Source organism: Blennius ocellaris (genome assembly GCF_963422515.1).
Source record: "Blennius ocellaris genome assembly, chromosome: 22".
In the NCBI taxonomy this organism is placed as follows: Eukaryota; Metazoa; Chordata; class Actinopteri; order Blenniiformes; family Blenniidae; genus Blennius; species Blennius ocellaris.
In genome coordinates, this window is record NC_137671.1 from 17,223,157 (window position 1) to 17,241,043 (window position 17,887).

Genomic DNA, 17,887 nt, shown 5'->3' on the forward strand with positions numbered 1-17,887 from the left:
TCTGTGTTAGTAGCCCTTATTCATTTCATATTTGTTCTTAACTATGGTGCTGTTTTGGTGCTTGTTCTGCTAGATCACATAGATTTGGGGAATGTCAATAAATATACTACCTTAGCTCTGAGATGTCCACGGTACAGTTGAAGTGAAATATAAGATACTCCATAAAGCAACAATACTCGCTACTGGATTAATATTACTCCTGCATTTCATATATGTTAGTTTCTTTACTACAACTGATTAAGGTTGAGCTATTTTTAACAACTTAGATACTAACATAAACAACAGTAATGAATCATTTAGCTTTACATTATATGTTGATACTTTGGCCGTCGTGTGAGAACCACACTTCTCTAAAACGTTCACAAGTTCACAAAACCACCTTTTCTACTTCATTGCAATGCATTAGCTACTGCATGGAGGTTTATCACTTGCTGTACTCTTTACAAACTGTTTCTCCCATCGGATAAACAAACAGTTACTTTACGTAACAAAGAGGGTTGACCGGTGAGGTAGAGCGTGTTACGAGTCATCCACGTAACAATGAAAGTGAATGTTTATGGAATATATTGCTGAGGGGGAAGAGGTAAATGATGAAAAGCGGGGGCCCCAGGATTGAGCCCTGGGCCACACCTGTAGTGACGGGGGAGGGGGTTGATTTAAAGGATTTGAGCTGGATGAACTGTGAGTATGTATGCCGCTTGCGCCTGGGCGTTCGGGTTAAATGTGTCGTCATTTCCTGTCTGACAGTGGAGGCTGCCTGAGAGTGGAGGTCCTGCCGCCAGATGCCTCTCATATATGCAGTCACAGTCTGCAGAAAGCCACACTTAGTTGCCTCTCGTCTTCCATAGGTCCACACCATCTCTTTTATTGTTTGATGACCATCTCCACCTTAATGAGTATGGACATCTCAGGGCTTACCGCCTCTTCATACTGTCCAAGGTGTTTCACAAAGCTAGCAATGGATGCAGATAGTCCAAAGGATTTGGATCTACTTAACTATCAACCACTGACCACTGTTGATTAGCTGGACTATATTGTAGTAAGGCACAGACACACGTGTCTTTCATTAAATTCCGGGGTCTGAAGTCTGTGGCTTTTCATCCTCTTTCAAGTGGTCTTGCAGCTTTCACAAAATTATATATCAATACACACTTTCATCAACCTTTTGTTTTGGAGGTGACACGTGCTGCTTATATAGACTATTGGTTCAGTAGTTTGCCATCTATAACAAGCATCACATCCAAAGTGCTAAATCAATGAAAGGAATCATTGCTAAAATTGCTGAACCAATAAAATACAATAACATTGAATGTTTATGAGCTGTCTTGTCTTCATTTTCAAAGGTAAACAGGTAAATTAATTTGGTGGAAATTCAGCAAAAAAAGGCTGAAATGCAGTGTCGTTCATACACTCTGACTAAACAAGCAGCAACACTGTGAAAACACAAATAACTGGATGAATGATATTATGACTGGGTCCATGGAGCAGCCAGTAGTTTCCCCTTCTTTTAATTAGCTATGCTCAGCTAAACAAAGCTAAAATAAGATCCAGGAAGACAAGCAGCATTCCAGATTCTTTTCATGCAAGTAGGTCTTTACAATATACCTTTGAGATGTTTCGACAATGTCCTTCGTCTTCATCAGAAGTGTTGAAGGGTGTGTTGTAGAAATCTACTCTCCTGTGGAGAATAAGGCAAAATACTCATGAAAAAACTAAAGAGATAGGTCTCTCGGTGAAAACTACTACAATTTTCTTGAGTTGTTTTCTCTGCTTTGCTCTTCAAGTCAATATGCTTTTTTTTTTTTTGTAATATTTAACTGAGCATGTGGGAGCAAGAAAAATCCCATGTTGCCATTTGTTTTCCTAATATGATGTTGGAAAGAAAGAAACCATACAGCTCTGAGTCTTGAGCTGGATGTTCATATTAGCCCAGATGTACACGACATAATTAATGTTTAAAAAAAAAAATAGAAAGACAAACAGTGGGTGCACTGGTAACTCTAAATCCTTCCCTGGCCGTGAATGCTTCATCCGTTAGAGTGCATGGAAAGATTCAACTGGAGGAGTCACAAAGTCTACATTAAACTATTTTTCAAATTAAAATAAATATGAAGATATATAACAAAATAAACTACCTTGAACTTGCAGAGAGTTACTTTAGAGAGAAATGTATGTGATGTAACTAATATTTGGAGCTTTAATTGCACTTGAATTTTATACTTTAAAATGGAAGGAGGAATACAAAGATCTAAGTTTTTGTTTCCTTTTTTGTGTTGTTATGAAATGTGCCACATGTGGTGGTGATTAGCATTATTTTCCTGTTAATGCACAGGTAGCTCCTGTTACCCCAAAATACAGATTGGCTGCAGTTGCTTCAGGCTCTGACTCTGTCTCTCTCTCTCTCTCTCTCTCTCTCTCTCTCTCTCTCTCTCTCTCTCTCTCTCTCTCTCTCTCTCTCACACACACACACACACACACAGCTGCAGCCACACATGCACTTTCATTCCATTCAATCAGTGGCTACTGGTCATTGGGGGCAGGTGGGGCTGAGCCCCACCTGGTGTCATCAGAAAGAACTGCATGTAAAATATGCTATTAATTCTTTAAGATTATCTACAATATTTTCTTGTCTGTGAATAAAACATCCTCTTACATAGTAAATAATGACTGTGTGAGGACTATACTCCCTGGTTATTGGTGTCCTCTTGCTGCTTCAGGCGTTGTTTTGTCCTGATCCACCTTGATGGTTGAATGAGTGGGGCAAGCTCCCGCTCTTGTAAGTGCGCATGCTCCACTCATTCAGGTCATGTGATTTTGTTGCCTCGTGGGGCTTGAAGCACGAAGCCCCACTAGCGTCATTAGGAGCACAGAGCTGATTGGCTGGCGCTGATTTAGACACTGCTTCACAGAACTGGAGCGAGTCATCACAAACACCAGCTTGTTAGCAGCTAAAGCTAACAAACGGTTAAGAATAAAAATTTATTAGGTCGAGTTATGAGTACGAGTTTCAAACTTATTTTAGCTGAGAAACTAAAGGTTGAATTGACTGTGATGAAGACTTTGTAAGATTCCCACTAGTCAGCAGTTTTACTGGTGGTCTCGTTGTAGAACCTTTCCCTTTGAAACTGCATGACCTGGTTTGAATCATGTCAAAGACTTTTTTTTTTTAATTGATTTTTTTGTTGGTTTTTTGGATCAACTATCTCCAAGGCTCAATATTGTTACTGGATGTGCACCTATATGGTTGTTATAATGCTGTGGCTGCTGGGTGGTGCACCCACTTTACTTTGGAATTCAGTGCTGTCACTAAACCTTAAATACGATCTTGCCCTACCAAGTATTTACATCTAGAAACGCCACTGCACTCAATAGAAGTGGAAAGAAATATGTGCCTGTAATTTGTGTACTCTGCTTTTCTTTTATAACCCAACTAAATGTTAACAAAAATACAAAAAAATGTAGTTTTAATCTGTTACAATACATAAAAAAATTTGTAATCTCGTTACAGGTATTTTCCATAAAAAATGGGATTACTGAGCGGCAGTACAATAGAAAATCAGATGGAATAAACTAAAACTGCAGCTGTCACATGCGCCGCCCACCGGCATTGCAACCCTTCCTGGCGCTTTCAGGCTGGCCGGCGCTGACACGTTGCCATGGATACTGCAGCCAGTTGTTCTCATCACTATGTTTTAAAGTGGGAGAAATCTCTTAACCTCTCTGTACAATGCTAATGACGCCTCCCAGCCGTGAAAGCACTGTGAACGTCCAGGAACTCGACGTCTCACCTGAAGAAACATCTGGTAGGATAAAACCTGCTCACTTTCACTGAAACACACCTGGACTCTGTCAACTAGTTTTATTAGCTCATAACCTGCTAGTAACCTGCCAATACCAGTACTGGTGCTGATGGGAGGAAGACATTCTCAATACGTTTAGAGGATCTCATGTTTTAGGGATTAATTGGGGCGACACACTCCCCCCCCACCCCCCCCCCACCCACCCCCCAAGTCTGCTTGTTGACTGGGTAGGAGGTTGTTCAGTTCAGTTATTATCAATCAATCAGTGATTCATGCTGCCAGATACAGCCTCTCATCAAGTCCGGAAAAAACAACATTAAAACCAATGAGGAAAAGGGACGAGAGAGTGTTTTGGAAACGATGGGCACATTTTCTTGAATAGAAATTAAAAGCTTTATTTGTATTGTGGTTTTGATTCTGAAAAATAAAAAATCAACGTTAAACAGCTGATTGGTTACTGAGTTTTGATAGTTCAAATCTTAAGTGCAATTTGTGTATAAGACCTGTCAACACACTGATCAGATGACACATTCTATTCTTTCTTGTCTTTAGTTACTTTTGGATTACTTCACCAGCAAACATAAAAAGTAAAGATAATCTGGTATGTTACTTTTTTATTTTAGTACTTAGAGTAAGTTACTGATGACATTTTTTGACAAGTAACTTATAATTGTAACAGATTACAGTTTTCAAGAAACCTTCCCAACCCTGATCTTACACTTACATGTATGTGACATTAGGGTTTAAAAATTGTGTTTACTGGTTTAATACATTTGGATTACAATGGATAAAATCAGAACTTGTGCGAATCACACTTCATTTCCAGAAGGAAGAAATGACAGGCACATACAGACACTAAAGTGGAGTTCAAAGACTTGGCTTCACTTCCATGAAATAAATTAATCCAAACAGGACATTTGATATTGATGTTTCCAGTTTGAGAGCATCATTTGGTCTCACAGAAATCTCATATTGAAATAGACTGCTAACATTATATCTGCTCATGGATCTAGGAACTAAAATATGCATGTTCTGCAATTCCTTAACCCTTTTCAAATTAATTTTAAGGTAAAGTCTGCTCTGTGCTGTCATACGTGACCGTAGAAAAATAAAGGCCTGACAAACATTTCTCAAATCAGAGAAAACACCTGTGGATTCAGCAACACAACAAAGGTATTGTTGTATGAAAGGTTGTCTGACAGATTTGTGCAAAAAGGAAAGACTAAAAATGTGGAAAAGGAATCAAAAATGAGATGAACCCATGTCTCCGAGGCAGGACAATTGTGTGGAGAGAAAGCAAGAGAACTCTCAGAAATCCTCAAAGAAATCAAACAATTCTGAACTGAAACAGCAGGAAACTTTGCTGAGCTTAAGAAAGAGGTTTCTGACTTAAAGCAGAAGCTGTATCAGTTAAAAATAAGAATGAACGAGGTTGAACAGATGAACGGATTGCACACAATGAGGCTCAGGGCAAGGAGTTAACCAAAGTGCTCTTTCATGTAATGCGCAAACAAAAACAACTTGAGGAAAAATGCAAAGATCTGGAAAGCTGTGCAAAAAGAAAAAACTTAAGAATCTACTCTGTAGCTGCACAATGAGAATAGAGTGATGCTTCCCTGTTTCCCCCGTGCACAGTGACTGGAGTTGTATGTGAATGTAGTCACACAACACACTCAAAAAAAGATATGTTGGATTCAATAAAAAACATTTTTCAAGTGGTTCCACCTAACTTTGTTAAATAGCTAATAATAAACCATTTTTCATACAACTTACTCAATAGATTTAAGTATATTGGACAACAAATACTTAAGTGACTTAAAGTCCTAGTGAAATGAAAATTCGACCTCCAAAACACTCTGGCTGTCGCTTCTAGGGACATTTTTTTATGCCAACTGGTCCAAGGGTAAAATGTTAAAACACGGCAATCTGCGAGAAAATCGCCGATAAACAGCGGTATTTTCGCTGCTCGGCGGAGCTTCTGACAATAATAGTGTCAAGGTGTAGGCTGAGGTCCCCTTTAAGAGTGGGCGGGCCATAGGGCTGGGCTGTCCAGCACCTCACCTGTGGCCACTTCCTGTAATCACCCTGCCCTATATATGTCCTGTCTGTGTGTTTGTTCAACGTCGGGTTGTTTGTTATCGATGTCCCGTCTGTCCGGTCCAGTGTTTAGTCGTCCATGTCTCGTCCGGTCTGTCCTGGGCATTGGAGTCAAGACTGCTGTGCTTCTCATGTCAAGGAGCAACCTGCGATTCATCAGTCTGTGCTGTCATCAAATAAAAGACTTGTTTGAACCCAGCCTGTTTCCAGAGTCCTGCACTTGGGTCCTGTCTGTATCCGTGACAAATAGAGTGATGTCACTGGATGTGCACACGCCCAAGTTGTGTTTACATTATGGAGGATCAGAGTTTTGACGACGAAGAGGCTGAATTTAATGATATTTCATCACCATTGGGCATTTCAAGCCCAGTGATTGATGAAAAAGACACAGAATGGGTCGTTCTGCTATTGGTGACCCCGTTTTGAACATGTTTGAGGAAGCAGAAGACTGTTCGTCCTCGCCTCAGCAGCCGGCAGTTTTCACCTTTGAGGCTTTGAGGCTTCCTGACCCGGCTTCCTGGATCATGTCGAAGCGCTTTTCCGACTGCACGGAATCACCAAAGATGAGTCCAGGTGTTACTTGATCGTATACTAGCCGCCCGAGCTAGCGGCTAGCCGCTCCCGCCGCCTGTGCTCCTTTTCTCCTCTCTCGGGTCTCTTCCATGCTCAATCTTTCATCAAGGCTCATAAAACGCTGACTATAACTTCAAAACACTGTTAAAACTTCGATATTTAAGAGGGAAACAACGCAAGCCGATATAAACACAACAGATGGAGATCTGCACATCTCTTGACGTCACGCTCACGAAGAAGGATTCCCCCGACTTGCTCGGCTGGAGATTCAAAATTCAAATAACTTTGTTATGCGACAACAGTGGTGGGGCAGAGTCGGAGGAACCTTATAAGTAGTAGCCCAACTATCGTTTTTCGCAAAGTAGTGTTTTACATTTCACTAGGCCTTTAAACTTTATTGGGTTACTTTCTTTTCATGTAAAAAGCTTATATTAAACTTATGACTTTGTTAACTTCAGCTAATGAACTGGATATATATTAAAGCAATACAGGGTTATTGTGTAAAAGTAACTTGATGTGATTAAGTTAGTCTTACTCAAAAAAGTGGTTGTTAGATTTAATTAAAAATGTTGTTTTTGAGTACCTGGATTTTGTTCGAAAGCCTGTGTGTATCAAGTTCCATCAGGATCTTTTGTGTGAATTCAAAAGTGCACCTGAGGTCCTTTGGATAGCTCAGGTTCAGGTCGTATATGATCCCAAACAGTAAGGCACAAGCAGTGGCGATGTCTCTGAGACCATGAAGCACCTGTTCACCTTCAACTATGATGCCGACATCTTCTGGAAGCTGATCAAAATCTGCATCTGGTGTTTTGACCACATAGATACCGATGACTGTCTGATCCAAATCTCTCTGGGTTTCATCAGGGTTCTCACTCTAAAAACAAACCCTTTAATGTATTTGATTGTAATGGTCGATGCGACGCAGCTGTCACCAATTACTGTGATTGGTGGAGCTCTTATAAAAAGAGATTAGACTTGGCAGAATGATGAAAATAACAAAGGGAACAAACCGGAATGGCAACCCCCAAAAAACTACAAAGCCACAAAAGAGCACAAGTTGGCACAACTTGTGGAGCAAAATAAAACCATATTAAGAGGCAAACTGGGTCCCGGGATCACTGCACAAGGGAAGAGGCAGACCTGGGAGCGCATTGCCCAGAAACTCAATGTCGTTCCCTCTGCTTGCACAAACAAGTGAGGAGTGTGAGAATACTGGTACATGCTGCTGTCGAACGATATCAATTGATATCACTACTTCAGGATTAACAGTTGTTTCTTTTGAATAGACTACATTTAACAAAGAGTGAACATTATAATAGAGCTGACTCCCCTTTATAAAGCCAGTTTGTTCGTTAGAAATGATTGTTGGAAGAACCTTTTCGAGCCGGCAAGCCAAGGCCTTTGCCAGAATCTTTGTGTCTACATTCATTAAAGAGATTGGTCTATAGGAGGTACAAAGATCAGGATCCTTGTCCTTCTTTAAAAGAACACGAATAGAGGCTTGTCTCAATGTAGGAGGAAGAGATCCGAGTGACAGGGATTCAACATACACAGAGTAAAGTAATGGGATGAGCTCGGCCTGAAAAGCTTTTAAAAATTCAACAGGAATCCCGTCGGGGCCTGGGGCTTTATTACTTTGCATGTTTTGTAAAGCTGAATTTAGTTCTTAAGCGGTCAGCACAGAGTCTAATTGGTCAACCAATTCTGGATTTATGGAGGGGAATTGAAGTTCATCTAAGAATGTGTGCATCGCAGTTTAGTCTGGTGGAACCTCAGGAACTATGGAACTAATACAGGGACTCATAAAAAGATGAAAACACAGAATTGATAACGGCCGGGTCTTCCTTCAATGCTCCAGATCCATCTTTAATGTGGGGTATTAAACGTGAGGCTGCTTGATGACGCAGCTGGTGGGCTAGAAACCTACAGAGCACAGGCCAAGTGTAACACTTTGTTTAACGTTTTATATTGCAAAAACAAAACCTGACAAATGCTAAAACTGTGCACATACACAGAGTATGTTAGGAGACACACAGATAGAATAGTTAACTACTATTCTATCAGTAAGAAACACTGGAAAAATACATAAATTAAACATCTCTGATACAAAGAAAACAAGTGGCAATTGCTGATCATGTGAGACTTTTACTTAGAAAAGATTGGGTACATATCTACATTTGGCTTGTTTAGACAAAAAGCTGACAATCCTGGCCTGGGCCAAATAGTCATTGAACCATAATTTTCCCCATTATTGCTCAAAACATCATCATGGAGTAAAGTTGGTGTATAAATAATTTAGAGGTATGCAGAGCTTGATGCAAAATGGAGTGTTGTGTTTGGTTAAAATGGTAAATGGATTTCACTGTCATTGCATTCACACACCCTGCCACGCAAGGTGCTCAGTCCATCCATTGGGGTTTGGGGTTCATTGTCGTCCTCAAGAACACTTCAACATGTTGACAGGAGAATTGAACCTGCAAGGTTCTGATTGAGACGACTGCTACCCAACGAGCCACAGCTAGATGAAATAATACATTTACTTTAAGTACATTTTACAATTGACATTTGATTAATTTTAGTAAGATAGTTGAATCAGTGCATACATCTTCATATTTATACTAAAGAATTTACAAAAAAAGATATATTTTTACCACGTGTCTTATCGCATCTTTCGTTTCTGGTCATTCTGCAGTAACAAAAGTATTAATTTGAAAGTGATTCCAATACATTTTGCATTTAGGGTGTATGAATTTGTGTTTGGTTGATAATATTTTTACATTTCAATGCATTTTAGACTGTTCTGAATGTGTTCTTTTCAATTGTGTCACATTTCTGGGCAAACATGTATTTGCGGTACAAGCAGCCGGGTTTACGGCAGGGGTCGGCAATTAAGCTTGGCTTCGGGCCAAATTTTTTCTGTCCAACTCAATAGTGGGCCAAAATTACATCTTCGACAGGCAAACCTGTCTTTCCTACTAAAAAAACCTTGTTTATCCCCATCTGTACTATTTTATATTGGGCAACAATGTAATCTAATAAAGTTATTTATTCAAAATTAATGAATTTGCTATAGGCTGTTATTACCATGTTGCTGCTTTGGCTCCACACTCTGTGTTACGAAACAGGCCTGATGTTAATAAGGCTGCTGTCTTTAATCACTTAAATCACGTTCAAGGAAGAGTACATGATTTTATAAATTCCAAGCCAGTCTGTCTTATCTGCAATGAGGTTGTTGCAGTTTGCAAGGAATATAAGATCTGACGGCACCATGAAAAGAAGTATGGAAACTTCAGAGAACTGTATCCACTCCAGACAGAGGTGCGGAAACTGAAACTTAGCGCAATAACAGCTGGATATGTGCACAGCAGCAAGGTCCTGCTTCGAGGCCTCACCGCACAGCGACAAGTGACAAGTGCGTCCCTGAAAGCAGTGTAGGTTCTCACCCAGCACAACAAACCATGCACTGATGCAGAAATGTTTAAAGAAGTGATGGTGGCTGTTTGGAGGAGCTGGCTACTGATAAATCCACGGATAGTGTGATTACCTCGGTGAAACAGGTGCCTCTCTCTGCCACGTCAGTTTCCCGGCGCATAGACATACTCTCGGATGCTGTGCATGGAATCATTATCAGTGGTCTGAGTCGGGCCAGTTACTTTTCTCTAGCCATTGATGAGAGCACCGACAACACAGATGTAAGCCAGATGTGTGTCTATGTGCGATCTGTGTGGAATTGTCGTTTTTGTGATCACCACAATACTGTAATGTCCTCCCGGACTTTGTGAGAACAACCGGGTGGTTCGTTCACCGGCTTTATTGCCCGGTCACTGTCGGCCATGACCATGCCGTAAATAAAACTGGGAAAAATCCGTTTTTCAGCAGGTATCAGCGCTCCGTTCACTCCTAGCTGTCTCTCCCTCTCTCTCCCCCTCCCTCCCGCTGCCTCAACCTGCAATCCAGGAAGCAATCCACTGCCTCCTCTAACAGTCGGAATTCAGAACATCAAGAACACATGAACACCACACACATGAACTGTTACAATATTTTTTGATACGTTTTTTATAATTTCACCTGGCGGGCCAGGTATTATTGGCGGGTGGCCAATTTTGGCCCATGGGCCGCTATTGGCCAACCCCTGGTTTATGGGTTGTACTCATGTGAACCTACAGGAGGCCCTCTCTGAAGTAGGTGTTCAGTCTACACAAATACATTTGCTTGTGAGAAATGTGTGAAAATTGTCAGTGTGTGTGCATGTGTTGTAGACTGTCGTTTGTGGTTTGTGACTGTTGGTCTACTCTGTTTTTGGTCATGAATTATCTTTGACAGGCAGATCTGATATTTTCCTACACAATCATTGCAAGACGTCCAATCAGTCACTATCATCTGCAGGAAAATGCCACTGTGCTAGATGCTGAGATTATGCTCCCCTTGCAGCATTGCACCCTCCTCTTCTGCAGAAAGTTCACTGGATGTGGAACAATCAGTGATACGCATGGAAAATGGGACAATTTGCTCTCATTATAGATGAATCTGGTGCTCAGATAAAGCTGAAGAAACACCACATGATGAGACCAGAAAAAATTGACCGGGTGTTCTTCTATGACAGGATTAAATAAGCACATCCACTCAATTCAGGTTCAAAGTACAAACATTAATATCATTTACATGTACTTTAGTGTTACTGAAGGTGTATTCTGAGGTTTTTGCATTCATATTTGATCTTCTATATCTCATTTTACCCCTGATGGATGAAGGAAATCAATCACAGTAAGAATACATCTAGTCCAGCAGCAACATGGAACAACTTTGATTTAAACTAAATAACAGTCTCAAGGTGTTTAAAGCTAATTTAGGCTCAGTTTACACAACAGTGTTTTCAAGGAAAAAAACCTTTTGTAACGTCTTTAGTGTCCGTTTATATAACAGTGCTAAGAGCTACTTAAAAAGCTTCTTTTTTTGGACTACCAAGGTAGGGAAAAACACAACTTTTCTGAAAAGCTGCTACGGCACATGCTCACCATGGCAGTAGTAAATAGTTTTTCTACATTTGCAAGAGAAGCTGTACGGTAAGAACAATGTTCCCTCCGTTGTGTCATGACTCCCAGTCCATCTTCTCCTGGTACTTGGTAGTTTTATAGTTGACTGTCACAATAATAACAATCCAACTTGATCATCTATATCAGTGTTTTTCAACCTTTTTTGAACCAAGGCACACTTTTATCTTTGGCAAAATCTCCACTACCCGAAAATGTTAAAATTTGAAACTCTGTAGCCTCTATTAACGATATAAAGTCTTTCGCATCAAAGTTTTATCAACGGGAATCAAATAAATACAGATATTATTACAGTATTTCCCAATTTCTTTTTTTTTATTTTTAAGTTTTATCAATACACACACTTCCACTCCTCATTGAAGAGATTTGTTGTTAATTTTTCTTATTTTCTGATATTGTTCTGTCAATTATCAAAATCATGTTTTGTTTTGTTTTTTTCTTTCTTTTCTTTTTTTGTTCTTTGTTTTGTGTCCTTTTGATTTTGCTTTTGTTATCATTGTTGTGATTATTTTGGTTTTTGCTCTGTTGTTGCTCAGGCTGGTTTAATCTCATGGCAGTTAAAAAATATTTGGATCACTGTGATTACTGAATTAAAAAAAAGAAAAAGAAAAAAGAAGTATATGTAGCACTAACAAGGGCATTGTATGTATCTCCCCACCAAGTCTATCTCTGTCTTTCCTCTCCTCTCCTCTCCTCTCCTCTCCTCTCCTCTCCTCTCCTCTCCTCTATCCTTTCACCCCAACCGGTCCGCAGAATGCCGCCACCTCTGAGTCTGCTTTCTACAAAGGTTTCTCCAAAAGCACATTGGAATGACTGTAATGTATTTAAAAATGTCTTCTTTTTAATTAAAAAATAAATAAATAAAATTCACTTTCATGCAAAAAAAACAAAAAAACCAATATAAAGTCATTCTCATCAAAGTTTTATCAACAGGAATCAAATAAATACAGAAAAAAAGTATTTCCCAATTTCTTTTTTATTTTATTTTTACTCACTCAGTGTGAAAACCACAGAGTTGGTATCCTGGCAGGAATAGAAGACAGACAAACACGAAGCTCTTCCTCAACAGCTCTCAGTCGCTCTCTGCTTTTAGTTTTTGTAGCAGTCAGGCTTGAAAAGCTCGCCTCACACAGATATGTCCTGGGAAATGGAAATAATGTCAAAATTGCTTTGTTTGCCAGAATGGGGTACTCCTTGGCAAGTAGCCAACCAAAAACTGTCCAAAGGCAGATCAAAGCTTAGCTTTAAACCACGACTTTGTCTCAGTTCAGTTCGTTCCTCCTGCTCCTGTAAAGTCGTGTCCTTTCCAACTGATGCTGAGCTGAAGGGTCCCTGACCCAGTCAAGGTTCTAGTGGAGGTTGAAGAGAAATCAAATGACATCCTCTCCTCAAGAGTTTTCAAATGTTTAACTATGACCTCCCACAATGCAGCAGTGTTAACGTCAGCTTGCACTTTCTTGGTGAGTGGGAACATGTCACGGTTGCCATTTTTCACATGTTGTTGCCAGACGTGCACCTTTGAACGGAATCCATTTATTTTATCTGTACTTGTAAACATGTTTTCATTTCGGCCTTGCATTCATGTGTTCAGATCATTCAGCTGATGACATATATCTGCCAGGTATGCCAGCTTTGCACACCACTCATCACTTACAAGCAGCGCTGTGTAATCGGACTTCTCATTTGTCAGAAACGTTTTAAGTTCCTCTCGCTGCTCGTGCACCCGGGCGAGCACTTTGCCACGCGACAATCATCGGACCTCCGTATGGAACAGCAAGGTTTTATGCTCCGCTCCCATTTCTTCACACAAAGATGCAAATATACGTCCTTTCAGAGGTCGTGACTGAACAAAGTTCACCATGCGCACAACATGGTCCAACACAGGAAGTAGGTCTGCTGGTAAAGTCTTCGCTACGAGGGTCTCTTGATGTAAAAAACAATGCGTAAGAATCAGATTTGGGTTTCTCTCCTTTGTTCTGCTTTACAAAGCCCTTGGTGCGCCCGACCATAGCAGCAGCTCCATCTGTGCAGACACTCCAGTCTTCCCACTTAAGTCCTCCTTTTTCAAGGTGTTCTGATGTGACCCAAAAAATGTCCTCTCCTGTTTTTTCTGGCAATACCTTGAAGAATAGGAAGTTTTATTTGATTGCGTCTCCATCCAGAAAAACGCACATTGGCCAATAGTTGAGCATGCCCACTAATGTCAGTGGATTCATCAAGTTGCAATGCAAATTTATTACTGATACAGATCTTTTCCAAAACCACACTTTCGATGTCTGCAGACATATCATCAATACGTCTGGAAATTGTGTTGTCTGAGAGATACTTTGGCTATTTCTTTAGCTGCTTCAGGTCCTGGCATCTCGTTCACAATGGCTTTGCAGGCAGGTAGTATTAATGTCTCTGCCACAGTGTGGGTTTTTTTTTGTTTTAGCAACAAGTTCAGCAACGTGGTAGCTAGCTTCAAGGGCTCTCTCATTTACCCTTGTGGTTTTTCTCATGAAAGTTGCCTGTTTCTCTGTGTGTTCGCGCAGGCGAACAAAATGGTTCACATTCTTGTTTTGAAGCGACGGATGTTTTGTTTGGAGACGGCGTTTAAGCTTACTTGGGACCATACAGCAGTTGAATAACTTTTCACCACACACCAGGCACAATGGTGACGGTGTCGTTGCATCCTCGGTCAAAGTAAATCCAAATGAAAGATAGCTATTGTCGTATTGCCTCGCGCCAGAGGCTTTGCTCGATCACACCGTCTTTGTTTTTTTAAAACTCTACTCATACTGGGGCCTTCATCTGGCTCAGTTGAAGGCCCGGGCTCATTTTGTCCAGGGTCCAGTTGGGAATGAGCATTCTTCCTTTTCAAAAACGTCTCCATCACTGTCACTGACACAGTACTTTGATACAAGATGGTAGCAGCCGCAGGTGGTGGTGATTAACCAGACTGATGTCTGTCAAGTTTCGATTTACCCGGCACGCCGTAACGTCTTGTTTCAAAGTACTGTGCTGCCATCTATTGGCGAATAGTATTTATACATGATTACTCTGCAACACACTGCTCTCACAGCCGTTGTGAGAGCAGTGTGGGAGGATCTATATGAATGTCAGTGTAATCCCATTGTTACTCAACTCAACTCAACTCAACTCAACTTTATTTATAAAGCGCTTTAAGCAGCCGTAGCTGAGACAAAGTGCTGTACATTGAAATAAAAACATTAAAACAATAAAAACAATAAAAAAGTTAAAGCAATAAAAACAATCAGATGGTAAAACAATAAACATAAAAAGTTAAAGCAATAAAAAGAAAAAACGAAGGCACTAAAACCAGAGCAGAGTCTCACGCTGAGGTAAAAGCCAAAGAATAAAAATGTGTTTTAAGACGAGTTTCAAGAATGGACAGTGAGGGGGCTTGTCTAACAGGGAGGGGGGGGTGGGGGGGGGGGGGGGGGGGGGGGGGGGGCATTCCAGAGGTGAGGACCAGCAGTGGAAAAGGCTCTTTCCCCTCTGAGCTTCCGTTTGGACCTCGGGACCTCCAGGAGCAGCCGGTCAGCTGACCTGAGGCACCGAGCAGGAGCGTATGGATGAAGAAGCTCAGAGAGGTAAGGCGGGGCCAGACCATTTAAAGATTTAAAAACGAATAAAAGAATCTTAAAACGGACTCTAAAAAGCACAGGCAGCCAGTGGAGGGAAGCCAGAATGGGGGTGATGTGCTCACTCTTACGTGCCCCAGTTAAGAGGCGAGCAGCAGTGTTCTGCACCAACTGGAGGGTGAGGGAAGACTGGCTGACTCCAAAGTAAAGAGAGTTGGTGAGGGAAGACTGGCTGACTCCAAAGTAAAGTGAGTTGGTGAGGGAAGACTGGCTGACTCCAAAGTAAAGTGAGTTGGTGAGGGAAGACTGGCTGACTCCAAAGTAAAGTGAGTTGCAGTAATCCAGCCGAGATGGAATAAAAGTGTGGATTACTGCTTCTAGGTGCCTCTGCGCAATAAAGGGCTTTACCTTCGCCAGCTGCCTCAGGTGAAAGAAGCTGGACTTCACTATAGCCCCTATCTGCCGGTCCAATTTAAAATCACTGTCCATTTTAAAACCCAAGTTGGAGACCAATGGCTTTATATATTGTGTCAGAGGGCCGAAATCGGCAGAGGGCGGTTCACTAGTGGCGCTCGGGCCGAACACCATCACTTCTGTCTTTTTTTCATTAAAGTTTAAAAAGTTCAGCGACATCCAGGTTTTGATGTCTTCAAGAAGTGATTTCAACGAGGCATTGTCCTTTTTCAGTGGCACATAAATCTGACTGTCGTCTGCATAAAGGTGAAAAGAGATGCCATGCTTCCTCAGAATGGCACCCAGAGGAAGCAGGTACAGGGAGAAGAGCAGTGGCCCTAAAATAGAACCCTGTGGAACCCCATATAACAGTGGCACAGTATGGGACTCAGAGCCACCAAGGAGTACACTCGTGGATCTTCCCCCAAGATAAGATCTGACCCAATTTAGGGCAGTACCACCAATGCCCACTAGGTGCTGCAGACGAGATACAAAAATATTGTGGTCCACAGTGTCGAACGCTGCAGTCAGGTCCAGCAGGACAAGGACCACATGGTCACCGCCGTCAACCGCCACGAGGATATCATTAAAAACTCTTAAAAGGGCTGACTCAGTAATATGCAATGTTTTAAAACCAGACTGGAAAACCTCCAGGATATATGCTCATCTAGGAATGATTTCAACTGAGCATGGACAATTTTCTCCAGGATTTTCAATATAAAAGGCAGCTTGGAGATAGGTCTATAGTTGGCTAGCATACCACGATCAAGACCAGGTTTCTTAAGCAGGGGTTGCACCACAGCATGTTTAAAACTTTGGGGGACAACACCAGAAGACAAACTGCTGTCAATAATGGCCAGAACTGACAGCCCTATACAAGGAAAAACCTCTTTAAAGAAGTGAGGCGGGACAATGTCACAGGGAGAGCCGGATGGCTTCATCTGGCCAACCACTTTTTGCAGTGCAATCAAAGACACCGGTTCAAAGGCATCAAGCACAGCTGAGGGAGAAACGTTGTCAGAGGGGTCAGATGCAAGTGTGGTGATGAGAGCCCTCGCGGTAGCAACTTTATCAATAAAGAAGTGGAGGAAGCTATCGCACATTTCTGGGGCTTCCTCTGTGAACACAGGCTGAGGTGAGTCCAGAACAGACTCTATGGTTTTAAATAACACACGAGGGTTGTGAGAATTAGACTCAATAATGTTTGACAGGTACTCTGTTCTGGCCTCTCTGACGGCGGTCTGGTAGCAGCGCCAGCAGTCCTTCAGGATTAGGCGTGAAACCTGCAGCTTGTCCTTTTTCCATTTGCGCTCGGCTTTCCGGCACTCCTGTCTGGCTGCTCGAGTTCTAGTATTGAACCAGGGCTCAGGTTTAGTTTTGGGCTGCACAGTTTTAAGAGGAGACACAGAGTCCAGTATGCCTCGGCAGGAGGAATGAAACCAAGAATTAAGTAGCTCAGTGTTTGCCGACGCTACGTCCGAGGGGACGCAGAGCTGGTTGAAGGCAGCGGAGAACTGGCCGGCAGTGGTAGAGTTCAAGATCCGACGGCGGCGAGCAGGAGCGGCAGATTTAACTGCAGCACAGGAGATAGTAGCTTCAAACAGCACCGGCAAATGGTCAGAGAACACACTGTCTGTGTCAAATGTGGAAATCTGTGACAGACCATGACAGAGGACGAGATCCAGTGTGTGTCCATGTTCATGTGTGGGTCCAGACACACACTGCTCCAAATTAAAAGAGTCAATAAGGCTTAAAAAGTCTTTCACCAACAGTTTATCAGGACAGCACACATGGATGTTAAAATCCCCTACAAGCAGGACACGCTCATACCTGGGCATAATTTCAGCCAGAAAATCGGAAAAGTCATTTAGGAAGTCTTTGTTGTACTTTGGCGGTCGGTAGATGACGGCACACAGAACCGGGTCTGAGTGACCAACCTCAAATATATTAGCTTCAAAGCTAGAGAAAGAGGATGAGACAGCACGTGGTTTACAGTTAAAATCCCTTTTAAAAACAGTGGCCGTCCCTCCTCCACGACCAGACAACCGCGGGGAGTTAAAATAAGAGCAGCCAACTGGGAAAAGTTCGATCATCGGGCTGCACTCGCCGGCGCCGTACACGTCTCAGTCACAAAAAGGAAACCCAGGCAGCGGGAGTCGAAGAAATCCCTCAGGATAAACGTTTTGTTCACCAGTGATCTGGCGTTCACCAGGCCGAACATGGCAGGAGCCGGGGGCTTCGGTTCGGCAGCTCGCGGAGCCCGGGGCAGTGACTTCAGGAGCCGGAGGTTTACGCCACGCTGAGAAAGCCGTGGAGGGCGGGTGCG

The 17,887-nt window shown here is 42.0% G+C and overlaps 1 protein-coding gene across 1 annotated transcript in view; it reads left to right on the forward strand.

The window, feature by feature from the left end:
* Nucleotides 1–17,887, forward strand: part of mpped1 (metallophosphoesterase domain containing 1) — a gene marked incomplete at both ends in the record, with an annotated part of 407,823 nt that overhangs the window by 188,032 nt on the left and 201,904 nt on the right. The gene's annotated exons all lie outside the window — the stretch shown is intronic.